Source organism: Oncorhynchus keta, chromosome 10 (genome assembly GCF_023373465.1).
Source record: "Oncorhynchus keta strain PuntledgeMale-10-30-2019 chromosome 10, Oket_V2, whole genome shotgun sequence".
NCBI lineage: Eukaryota > Metazoa > Chordata > Actinopteri > Salmoniformes > Salmonidae > Oncorhynchus > Oncorhynchus keta.
Window position 1 is genome coordinate 74,695,776 of NC_068430.1, and position 13,310 is coordinate 74,709,085.

Genomic DNA, 13,310 nt, shown 5'->3' on the forward strand with positions numbered 1-13,310 from the left:
TTTCAAAACAGTAAAGACATTACAAATGTCATATTATATATATATATATATATATATATACAATGTACAAATAATTAAAGGACACAAGATAAAATAAATAAGCATAAATATGGGTTGTATTTACAATGGTGTTTGTTCTTCACTGGTTGCCCTTTTCTCGTGGCAACAGGTCACAAATCTTGCTGCTGTGATGGCACACTGTGGAATTTCACCCAGTAGATTGGATAAATTGGATATGTTTTCGAATTCTTTGTGGATCTGTGTGATCTGGGGGAAATATGTATCTCTAATATGGTCATACATTGGGCAGGAGGTTAGGAAGTGCAGCTCAGTTTCCACCTCATTTTGTGGGCAGTGAGCACATAGCCTGTCTTCTCTTGAGAGCCATGTCTGCCTACGGCGGCCTTTCTCAATAGCAAGGCTATGCTCACTGAGTCTGTACATAGTCAAAGCTTTCCTTAATTTTGGGTCAGTCACAGTGGTCAGGTATTCTGCCGCTGTGTACTCTCTGTGTAGGGCCAAATAGCATTCTAGTTTGCTCTGTTTTTTGTTAATTCTTTCCAATGTGTTAAGTAATTATCTTTTTGTTTTCTCATGATTTGGTTGGGTCTAATTGTGCTGTTGTCCTGGGGCTCTGTAGGGTGTGTTTGTGTTTGTGAACAGAGCCCCAGGACCAGCTTGCTTAGGGGACTCTTCTCCAGGTTCATCTCTCTGTTTGTGATGGCTTTGTTATGGAAGGTTTGTGAATCGCTTCCTTTTAGGTGGTTGTAGAATTTAATGGCTCTTTTCTGGATTTTGATAATTAGTGGGTATCGGCCTAATTCTGCTCTGCATGCATTATTTGGTGTTTTACGTTGTACACGGAGGATATTTTGCAGAATTCTGCGTGCAGAGTCTCAATTTGGTGTTTGTCCCATTTTGTGAAGTCTTGGTTGGTGAGCGGACCCCAGACCTCACAACCATAAAGGGCAATGGGCTCTATGACTGATTCAAGTATTTTTAGCCAAATCCTAATTGGTATGTTGAAATTTATGTTTCTTTTGATGGCATAGAATGCCCTTCTTGCCTTGTCTCTCAGATCGTTCACACCTTTGTGGAAGTTACCTGTGGCGCTGATGTTTAGGCCAAGGTATGTATAGTTTTTTGTGTGCTCTAGGGCAACAGTGTCTAGATGGAATTTGTATTTGTGGTCCTGGTGACTGGACCTTTTTGGAACACCATTATTTTGGTCTTACTGAGATTTACTGTCAGGGCCCAGGTCTGACAGAATCTGTGCATAAGATCTAGGTGCTGCTGTAGGCCCTCCTTGGTTGGTGACAGAAGCACCAGATCATCAGCAAACAGCAGACATTTGACTTGGATTCTAGCAGGGGGAGGCCGGGTGCTGCAGACTTTTCTAGTGCCCGCGCCAGTTCGTTGATATATATGTTGAAGAGGGTGGGGCTTAAGCTGCATCCCTGTCTAACCCCACGACCCTGTGTGAAGAATTGTGTGTGTTTTTGCCAATTTTAACCGCACACTTGTTGTTTGTGTACATGGATTTTATAATGTCATATGTTTTACCCCCAACACCACTTTCCATCAGTTTGTATAGCAGACCCTCATGCCAGATTGAGTCGAAGGCTTTTTTGAAATCAACAAAGCATGAGAAGACTTTGCCTTTGTTTTGGTTTGTTTGGTTGTCAATTAGGGTGTGCAGGGTGAATGGTCAGACATGGTCTGTTGTACGGTAATTTGGTAAAAGCCAATTTGACATTTGCTCAGTACATTGTTTTCATTGAGGAAATGTACGAGTCTGCTGTTAATAATAATGCAGAGGATTTTCCCAAGGTTACTGTTGACACATATTCCACGGTAGTTATTGGGGTCAAATTTGTCTCCACTTTTGTGGATTGGGGTGATCAGTCCTTGGTTCCAAATATTGGGGAAGATGCCAGAGCTAAGTATGATGTTAACTCTTAGGCCGCCCCATCCCGCATGCGGGATCGTGACTACAGCCTCAAGCTCATTACCATAACGCAACATTAGCGATTTCTGAAAATTGCAAATGAAATGAAATAAATATGCCTGCCCTCAAGCTTATCCTTTTCTTAACAATCCTGTCGTCTCAGATTTTCAAAATATGCTTTAGAACCAGAGAAAATCAATAATTTGTGTAAGAGTGGTGATAGCTAGCTTAGCATTTAGCGTTAGCATTTAGCACGCAACATTCACAAAAACCAGCAAAGGGATCAAATAAAATAATTTACCTTTGAAGAACTTCAGATGTTTCAATGAGGAGACTCTCAGTTACATAGCAGATGTCCAGTTTTTCCTGAAAGATGCTTGTGTAGGACACAACGTTCCGTTTTTGTTACTATGCATTTGGCTACCGAAACTAACCGAAAATTCAGTCACCTAAACGTCGAACTTTTTCCGAATTAACTCCATAATATCGACTGAAACATGGAAACGTTGTTTGAATCAATCCTCAAGGTGTTTTGTCATATATCTCTTCATTGAAATGCCTTCCCTGGAAGCGTGCATTCTTCTCTGATTCGGATGGAAAAATACTGGTACCTGACTTTTGCGCACCAATTTCCACGCAGACACCGTGCGGGACACTTGGTAATTGTAGGCTCTTATGGTCAATCTTCCAATGATATGCCTACAAATACGTCACAATGCTGCAGACACCTGGGGGAAACGATAGGAAGTGTCCGTTCATTCCTGTGGCATTCACAGCCATATAAGGAGATCATGGAAAACGTGCCTCCAGAAATCCTGTTGATTTCCTGGTCACTCAAACATCTTGGTTTTGCCTGTAGATTTTGTTCTATGGCACTCACAGTGAAAATCTTTGCAGTTCTGGAAACGTCAGAGTGTCTTCTTTCCAAAACTATCAATTCCAAGTATAGTCGAGCATCTTTTCGTGACAAAATATTGCGCTTAAAACGGGCACGGCTTTTTATCCAAAAATGAAATACTGCCCCTATAGGACTAACAGGTTAAAGAGTTTTAGTATAGCCAATTGGAATTTGTTGTCTGTATATTTGATCATTTCATTGAGGATACCATCGACACCACAGGCCTTTTTGGGTTGAAGGGTTTTTATTTTGTCCTGTAACTCATTCAATGTAATTGGAGAATCCAGTGGGTTCTGGTAGTCTTTAATAGTTGATTCTAAGATCTGTATTTGATCATGTATATGTTTTTGCTCTTTGTTCTTTGTTATAGAACCAAAAAGATTTGAGAAGTGGTTTACCCATACATCTCCATTTTGGATAGATAATTCTTCGTGTTGTTGTTTGTTTAGTGTTTTCCAATTTTCCCAGAAGTGGTTAGAGTCTATGGATTCTTCAATTGCATTGAGCTGATTTTTGACATGCTGTTCCTTCTTTTTCCGTAGTGTATTTCTGTATTGTTTTAGTGATTCACCATAGTGAAGGCGTAGACTCAGGTTTTCCGGGTCTCTATGTTTTTGGTTGGACAGGTTTCTCAATTTCTTTCTTAGATTTTTGCATTCCTCATCAAACCATTTGTCATTATTGTTAATTTTCTTCGGTTTTCTATTTGAGATTTTTAGATTTGATAGGGAAGCTGAGAGGTCAAATATACTGTTAAGATTTTCTACTGCCAAGTTTACACCTTCACTATTACAGTGGAACGTTTTACCCAGGAAATTGTCTAAAAGGGATTGAATTTGTTGTTGCCTAATTGTTTTTTGGTAGGTTTCAAACTGCATTCCTTCCACCTATAGCATTTCTTAATGTTACTCAGTTCCTTTGGCTTTGATGCCTCATGGTTGAGTATTGCTCTGTTTAAGTAGACTGTGATTTTGCTGTGGTCTGATAGGGGTGTTAGTGGACTGACTGTGAACGCTCTGAGAGATTCTGGGTTGAGGTCAGTGATAAAGTAGTCTACAGTACTACTGCCAAGAGATGAGCTATAGGTGTACCTACCATAGGAGTCCCCTCGAAGCCTACCGTTGACTATGTACATACCCAGCGTGCGACAGAGCTGCAGGAGTTGTGACCCGTTTTTGTTGGTTATGTTGTCATAGTTGTGCCTAGGGGGGCATATGTGGGAGGGGATGCTGTCACCTCCAGGCAGATGTTTGTCCCCCTGTGTGCTGAGGGTGTCAGGTTCTTGTCCGGTTCTGGCATTTAGGTCGCCACAGACTAGTACATGTCCCTGGGCCTGGAAATAATTGATTTCGCCCTCCAGGATGGAGAAGCTGTCTTCATTAAAATATGGGGATTCTAGTGGGGGGATATAGGTAGAGCACAGGAGGACATTTTTCTCTGTTAGGATAATTTCCTTTTGAATTTCTAGCCAAATGTAGAATGTTCCTGTTTTGATTAATTTAATGGAGTGAGTTAGGTCTGCTCTATACCAAATTAGCATACCGCCTGAGTCCCTTCCCTGTTTCACACCTGGTAGTTTGGTGGATGGGACTACCAGCTCTCTGTAACCTAGAGGGCAACCAGTGGGTCCGTCTCCTCTATACCAGGTTTCTTGCAGGATGACAATGTCTGTATTACCGATTTCTTTGGTGAAGTCCGGGTTTCTGCTCTTTAGGCCAAAGGCAGATGACCTCAGGCCTTGGATATTCCAGGATGATATAGTGAAGGCTTTTTGTTCCATAGAATGTCCAATGTTGTTGGTCGTGTGGTTTGGCCTCAGGCCAGTAAGTGTGAGCAGAGCCTGCTGAGCATCTGGTACATGCTATTGGCTTGGGCGAGTGTGAGAGTGGGGGTTGGGACTGTTTGCCCGCTCACTACCTGGGCGTATGTGTGGCTTCCATGTTGAGGCCCTCTTTGCGGGGGTGGGGTGCATGGGGTGGGCAGGAGTGGCATAGGTCTGATCTGAGGGGGCCTAAATGGGGTGTGGGCATGGTTGACGTGGGGGGTGTTGATTGGTTGGGGTGGGGGTGTGGATGTGTCTGGGTGTACTGTGGTCTGGATGTAATTCCTCTTGGTGTGGGTCCTCTATGTGTAGGTCCAGGGGGGGGGTCCTGCAGGTCTGGGAGGGTGTCTCGCTGGTCTGGGTGGGGAGTCTATTGATCTGTTGCTCCTGTGTGAAGTGTTGGGGATACGTTTGAGAGCGATGTCCTTTAGGGTCCTGGCAAAGGTGGGCACTGCTGCCTTGTAGAGGTGGACCTGGTCATAGAGGCTGTTCAAGTCCAGGGTGGAGTGGTGGGACAGGAAAACATTTGGTTTTGAGGCACAGTCACGGGAAATACTTGCGTTTACCCGCTGTATTGTGGCAGGGTGGAAGTCTTTTCGTGGTAGCAGGGTGGAGATAACCACTTGTGCGTTGGGGAAAGTAGAAGAAGCCTTTTCAATCACTCCCTTCAGTGCTGTTGCCACCCTTTCCTGCTGTGCTCTCAGGTCGTTTGTGCCTGTGTGTATTATTATGTGGCTGGGTGAACCTAGTTGGTCCTCAGACAGAAGGTCGAGGGCACGCTGGGTGTTTGGACACCAGAGTTTAGACACACTATGTTTGGGAAAAAGTTTTTTTCTTCTATATATTTCCCATTTGAGTCCATAAGTAGTACAATCTGTGTCTTGTGTTTGTCCTCAGTGGGTGTGAGGGGGTTGTCAGAAGGGCTATCAGGGTGGCTGACAGGGGTTGCTCAGAGGGGTGAGAGCCGCTGGGCTTGTGGTTCTTCATTTGTCTGTTCTGCTGTGGTGTCGACTCTATGGTCAGGGTCTGGTGTGGACTGTTCTGCTGTGGTGTCGAAACTTTTGTCAGGTGCTGGGGTGGGCTGTTCTGCTGGCTTCTCTGTGGGGGTGGCCACCTCTCTAGTGGGTTGTTCTCTGTCACACGCCGTCCCCCTCAACCTCTCCTCCGTCCCCCTCAACCTCTCCTCCACCAGCAGTCTGATCCTCTCCTCTAATGCTCTGTTCTTCTCCTGATTCTGCTCTTTCTCCTGTTGAAGTTGTCTCACCACAGTCCAGAGTGCAGATATGTCTCTGTCCACCTCCAGCTCTCCGGGTCTGGTTAAGGGGGTGTTGTTGTGCTGGACTGTTGTCTGGGTCTGTGCTGACTGAAGTGTAATCACCTGCTGTTCCAGCTCCACCTGTCTTACCTCCAGCTGGGTGAATTTGTCCTTCATTTCAATGAGGGAGTGGTAGTCCGTGCTGGGAGGTTGACTCTCCGCTGGGGGTTGCTTCGTCTGTGGTGTTACATAATGAAGAGGTCTGGTTTGACCCGCTCGGGGTGGGGGTATCTTTATCAAGGGAGAGCTTCTCCTGTTGGGCTAATTCTTTGATTAGGTGAAAGTCCAGCTGAAACTGTTTGTGGTTACTTTGTACGATCACTGTTCCGGACTTATAGATATTTATATTACTTGACTCAGAGTCCTCGTTATCAAGTATTCTGAGTTTCCACCCCTCGTTAATCCCCGCTCTCGTAACAGAGGGGTAGTGTGCTAATATAGCACTGTGCCATGCCAGGGGATGGTTTGTGTGGAAGATAAGGTTGCTGATGTTCCCATTTTTGTAATAGTCAGCAAAAAGTGTCTCTTGATTTTCCATAAGGAGCTTCATTTTGTCATCTTTTCTTGACTTCTCATTCTTTACATTCAAAGGATACTGTATTTTAATTGCCTCTGAACAGCGGGAGGGAGCTTCTAAGGCCTCTCCATTTGGTTGGGGTAGACTGTGTGACTCTCCTGCCATTGTTGGGCTAATGGGCTTTGACACCTCTCACTTGACACGTCAGTGCTAGTTGAAGCTGTATCAAGCTTGGCAGAATTATGTTAGAATTCAGTCCTTATAAAGTAATGTTGTGTATTTTTCTTCTTGGCTTTTGGAAATAAGATATAGTTTCAGCCTAAGCATTACTCACTCAGTTCCAGGTTGGATGGTGTTTTCAGGTTTCTGTTGTTTTCCAGAGAATTTGCTGTATAGAGTAAAAATCCTTGGTAGTTGTGAACCTTCCAGGTGATTCCGTAATTCCGTCCAAAATCAGGTTGTAGGTTTTAAGTCTTGATTTGAAGTAGGGGTTATGTTGTAGAGGGTAAAATCCAGTATGTGTTCCAGACAAAAAAATCAAAGTTTATCTGACTCTTAATCTATCTTTTTTTAAAGAAAATGCTGAAAAATGCAGGAGCTGATCTGATCCTGTCCTCTGTGACGCTCTCTCTCTCTCTCGCTCTCTCTCTCTCTCTCTCTCTCTCTCTCTCTCTCTCTCTCTCTCTCTCTCTCTCAATTACATTAAATGAAATTAAATTCAAGTGCTTTATTTGCATGGGAAACATGTGTTAACATTGCCAAAGCAAGTGAGGTAGATAATATATAAAGGTCTCTCTCTCTCTCTCTCTCTCTCTCTCTATCCCATTCTCCCTCTCTTTCTCTCTCTCTCTCTCTCTCTCTCTCTCTCGCTTTCTATCCCATTCTCCCTCTCTTTGTCTCTCTCTCTCTCCATGCCCCCTTCCTCTCTCTCTCTCTCTCGTTTAAATAAGCACAAAAGCAGCAGAGGATGGAGAAATGTTGAAATACTGGGCCAGGATTCAAAATCTATTCCCTCTTTCCCTCCCTTCTTCCCCTGCCTCTTACCAGATCCCCGTCTCTCCTGCCAACACCGGCCCAAAACTATGAGCAGTATGCACAGCCCTTTAATCTAAAACACATACATGGACACACACTCTGAGAGATTGTTCGTTTAAATAAAGACACATTCTGTCTTAGTGAATTTAAGGCATTAGAACGCAAACAGACATTTTGGACTCATTCTAAGGACACATTCTTAGAGAAAGAAACATAGACAGATAGACAGATATTGACACGACTCTCCTTCTCTTCTTCCCCCGCTAAAATAGCAGCGCTCTGAGCTCACCTTCTTCCCCCGCTAAAATATCCACGAGGCCTAGGATGAGTGACTACGGCCTGGGAAGGGAGAGCAGGGAGAGTAGGTGTCCAGGGGGTCAGTGGTCTGGTCAGGGAGAGTGGGTGTCCAGCAGGTCAGTGGTCTGGTCAGGGAGAGTAGGTGTCCAGGGGGTCAGGGGTCTGGTCAGGGAGAGTAGGTGTCCAGGGGGTCAGTGGTCTTGTCAGGGAGAGTGGGTGTCCAGCAGGTCAGTGGTCTGGTCAGGGAGAGTGGGTGTCCAGCAGGTCAGTGGTCTGGTCAGGGAGAGTGGGTGTCCAGCAGGTCAGGGGTCTGGTCAGGGAGAGTGGGTGTCCAGGGGGTCAGTGGTCTGGTCAGGGAGAGTGGGTGTCCAGGGGGTCAGTGGTCTGGTCAGGGAGAGTAGGTGTCCAGCAGGTCAGGGGTCTGGTCAGGGAGAGTGGGTGTCCAGCAGGTCAGTGGTCTGGTCAGGGAGAGTGGGGGTCAGTGGTCTGGTCAGGGAGAGTGGGTGTCCAGCAGGTCAGGGGTCTGGTCAGGGAGAGTAGGTGTCCAGCAAGTCAGGGGTCTGGTCAGGGAGAGTGGGTGTCCAGCAGGTCAGGGGTCTGGTCAGGGAGAGTAGGTGTCCAGCAGGTCAGGGGTCTGGTCAGGGAGAGTGGGTGTCCAGCAGGTCAGGGGTCTGGTCAGGGAGAGTGGGTGTCCAGCAGGTCAGGGGTCTGGTCAGGGAGAGTGGGTGTCCAGCAGGTCAGGGGTCTGGTCAGGGAGAGTAGGTGTCCAGCAGGTCAGGGGTCTGGTCAGGGAGAGTAGGTGTCCAGCAGGTCAGGGGTCTGGTCAGGGAGAGTGGGTGTCCAGCAGGTCAGGGGTCTGGTCAGGGAGAGTGGGTGTCCAGCAGGTCAGTGGTCTGGTCAGGGAGAGTGGGTGTCCAGCAGGTCAGGGGTCTGGTCAGGGAGAGTGGGTGTTCAGCAGGTCAGGGGTCTGGTCAGGGAGAGTGGGTGTTCAGCAGGTCAGGGGTCTGGTCAGGGAGAGTGGGTGTCCAGCAGGTCAGGGGTCTGGTCAGGGAGAGAGAGTGAGAGAGACGGACAGACGGACAGACAAAGCTCAACCTGGTTCATAGAGGTGAAGAGGGATCTTAACCCGTTAGCACTGTATAATAACTCCATGTAATAAAGCATTTATAATGGGTTAGTTAATACTTTATTCATCATTTATTAACCATTACTCCATGCATAAGATGTTTAATATAGGTCCTTATAAACCGCTTACTAATCATTAGGTGTTAGTTGTCAGTTCTGAACGAGTAACCTATAGTTCTATAGTCTCTGTATATCTGACTCTGACCCTGACCCTGACTGACTCTGACCCTGACTGACTCTGACCCTGACTCTGACTCTGACCCTGACTGACTCTGACCCTGACTGACTCTGACCCTGACTCTGACTCTGACCCTGACTGACTCTTACCCTGATTGACTCTGACCCTGACCTTGACTGACTCTGACCCTGACTCGGACCCTGACTCACTCTGACCCTGACTGACTCTGACCTTGACTGACTCTGACCCTGACTCTGACTCTGACCCTGACTGACTCTTACCCTGATTGACTCTGACCCTGACCTTGACTGACTCTGACCCTGACTGACTCTTACCCTGATTGACTCTGACCCTGACCTTGACTGACTCTGACCCTGACTCGGACCCTGACTCACTCTGACCCTTTTGGAATTGTTAGCTAGATTACTCGTTGGTTATTACTGCATTGTCGGAACTAGAAGCACAATCATTTCGCTACACTCGCATTAACATCTGCTAACCATGTGTATGTGACAAATAAAATTAGATTTGATTTGACCCTGACTGACTCTGACCCTGACTTTGACCCTGACTGACTCTGACCCTGACTCTGACCCTGACTCTGACCCTCATTCTGACCCTGACCCTGACCCTGACCGTGACTCTGACCCTGACTCTGACCCTGATTCTGATTCTGACCCTGACCCTGATTCTGACCCTGACTCTGACCCTGATTCTGATTCTGACCCTGATTCTGACCCTGACCCTGATTCTGACCCTGACTCTGACCCTGATTCTGATTCTGACTCTGACCCTGATTCTGACCCTGACTCTGACCCTGATTCTGATTCTGATTCTGACCCTGACCCTGACTCTGACCCTGATTCTGACCCTGACCCTGACCCTGACCCTGACCCTGACTCTGACCCTGATTCTGACCCTGATTCTGACCCTGACCCTGACTCTGATTCTGACACTGACCCTGCCTCTGACCCTGATTCTGACTGACCCTGACTCTGCTCCTGACTCTGACCCTGATTCTGACCCTGACCCTGACTCTGATTGTGACCCTGACCCTGACCCTGACTCTCACTCTGTACACTGTTTACTTACTTTCTCCTGTTCTTATTATTTATATTTTTCATGTGTTTTCTACATTACTTTTTCATGCATTTTGTTATAGTACTACTGATATTGATTACTGCATTGTTGGGAAAGAGCAAGCGAGAAAGGCATTTCACTAAACGGCCACTGTTCTCTCTCACATGGACCTGCCTGTAGACCCATCCTCACAGCCAGTCACTTCTGTTTACTCTGTGGACCCGACAGTCTGTGTACATTAGACATAAACCAACAGCACACAGACCTCTCCACTAACCCAGAGATAAATGGGGATATTCATTGTAAAACTGCCAGGGCTTAAGGAGATAAGGAAACCCCTTAACCCCCATGCAGCCCGTTATCACAGACCCCCTTTTATAAGCACACACATACATACATGAATGCATATGCACACACACTCTCCTCTTTGTTTGTGTTTATGGTGGAAAGACTGTATATATGTAGCACCCACATGACCCTCCATTTGAGCCAATGACATTTAGTCACACACACAGGCATACCAGTGTGGGAAACAACCAAACCAAAGTTTGTTTACAGCATCATCTGTAATGGGTCATAGAGACAGATGTAATATTCACACCACAGACACAACAGATTGGACATGGAGGAGAGGAGGAGAAGGTTTTAATTTAGTGAACATGACTGTAGTTGACCATGGGCATAGGAATCGAGAAAGAGAGGAGGAGAAGAGGAGAGGAGGAGGGCAGAGGAGGAGGAGAGGAGGAGAGAAGAGGAATAGAAAGAAAGAGAAGGAGAAGAGAAGAGTAAAGAGAGAGAAGAGAGAGAGAGGGAGGAGGAGGAGAGTGAAGAGGAGAGGAGAGGAGAGGAGGAGAGGAGAGGAGAGGAGAGGAGGAGGAGAAGAGGAGAGGAGAGGAGAGGAGAGGAGAGGTGGAGGTGGAGGATATGCTTTGATGGTTTAACAGATTTAACAGTTGTTTTTAATTTAGTGAGGAGGAAATACTGTATAGTCAACCATGACAACAAGAGAGTAAGATGACGATCTTCATCCAACCAGCCAACAAAACCCACACCATGAATGCATCCCAAAATGTGTGGCAACCTACTCCCTGTAAAGTGTACTACTTTTGATCAGGGCCAATAGGGCTCTGGTCAAAAGGAGTGCACTGTATAGGGAATAGGGTGCCATTCAGGACATACCATATCTCCCAAAGGCCAAATGTTCTAGTGGTCATATTGGTTCTATTAGACACTAGGTTGGGTTGCCATGTTGGGTGAAATCAATTCAGTTACCTCAATGGGATGTTGTCATAGTCAGCTGGGAGTGATGAGATCATGATGTCAGTAAATGACCTCAGCCTGCAACTGTTGTTTTATCTTAAATTTAGATTACTGGATGTGCCACACAGTCTCCAAAAATATGACCTTCTAGGTTGTGATTGATTTGTGTTGATTTAGTTTTTGTTTTGTGGCATTGCTAGGACATTAACTATTGGTGATGTACTGCTGGATAGAACACAAACAACAGGTCAAAGGTGAGAGGTCATGAGGGGTCAAGAAAGGGATCATGGTCGTACTGGTCTGTTTCATGGTTCCCATGCCCATAGTACAGGACCAGGACATGGAATGTAGAAATCGGCCACTCTGAAGAAAGCAAATGTTCAGAACACTGCTGCAACTAGTTGGGTCAGGACAACCTTTTCCAGTTGGGTCAGGACAACCTTTTCCAGTTGGGTCAGGACAACCTTTTCCAGTTGGGTCAGGACAACCTTTTCCAGTTGAGTCAGGACAACCTTTTCCAGTTGGGTCAGGACAACCTTTTCCAGTTGGGTCAGGACAACCTTTTCCAGTTGGGTCAGGACAACCTTTTCCAGTTGGGTCAGGACAAACTTTTCCAGTTGGGTCAGGACAACCTTTTCCAGTTGGATCAGGACAACCTTTTCCAGTTGGGTCAGGACAACCTTTTCCAGTTGGGTCAGGACAACCTTTTCAGTTTGGTCAGGACAACCTTTTCACTTTGGTCAGGACAACCTTTTCCAGTTGGGTCAGGACAACCTTTTCCAGTTGGGTCAGGACAACCTTTTCAGTTGGGTCAGGACAACCTTTTCCAGTTGGGTCAGGACAACCTTTTCAGTTTGGTCAGGACAAGCTTTTCAGTTTGGTCAGGACAACCTTTTCCAGTTGGGTCAGGACAACCTTTTCCAGTTGGGTCAGGACAACCTTTTCAGTTGGGTCAGCACAACCTTTTCCAGTTGGGTCAGGACAACCTTTTCAGTTTGGTCAGGACAAGCTTTTCCAGTTTGGTCAGTACAACCACCCACCACCCTGCCTACCCAACAGAACCAACACGTACCTAGGGAAAAGTGACTTACCCTGGGCTGGTTCTCAGCAGAGGCTCCCTGGCCCCTCCAGTAGAGTCAGGGCTCCGTGGTGGAAAACTGGGTGACAACACAACAAAGTAGTGAGAGAAATGTGAGAAAGAAGGTGAGAGAGAGAAAAACTACAGAGAGAGAGAGAGAGAGAGAGAGACAGGGAGAGAGAGACAGGGAGGGAGGGAGGGAGGGAGGGAGAAAGAAAGAAAGAGACCAAAACTACATTGCAGCTATATTGCAGCTATATCATCTTAATAAGTATACCCACTTACTATTGGAACATAGAGTAAAGTGACAGTGCCATAAATTCCGGTGACAATTCAATTGTTTGAGCCTGTCACCAACTAAACCATTTATGCTTGACGAACCACCAAATTACAGAGTTCAGATATATCCAAATGCTTACTTTAGATATAAGTGAATGAGAAAAGAGCAGAGGTTTAGCATAACGCCATATGATGTATTATAGCTGTTCTGACACCTTACTTTAGCCAAAGGCTTCAATTCAGAAAAGAAAACAGATTTCCCATGTATTTTTGTCTTGAGTAATTACAGTACTGAATTATATTTGTCCCTTAGCGGTTGTGTGTGTGTGTGTGTGTGTGTGTGTGTGTGTGTGTGTGTGTGTGTGTGTGTGTGTGTGTGTGTGTGTGTGTGTGTGTGTGTGTGTGTGTGTGTGTGTGTGTGTGTGTGTGTGTGTGTGTGTATGCGTGCGTGCGTGCATGTGTGTGTATCCCATTGCCC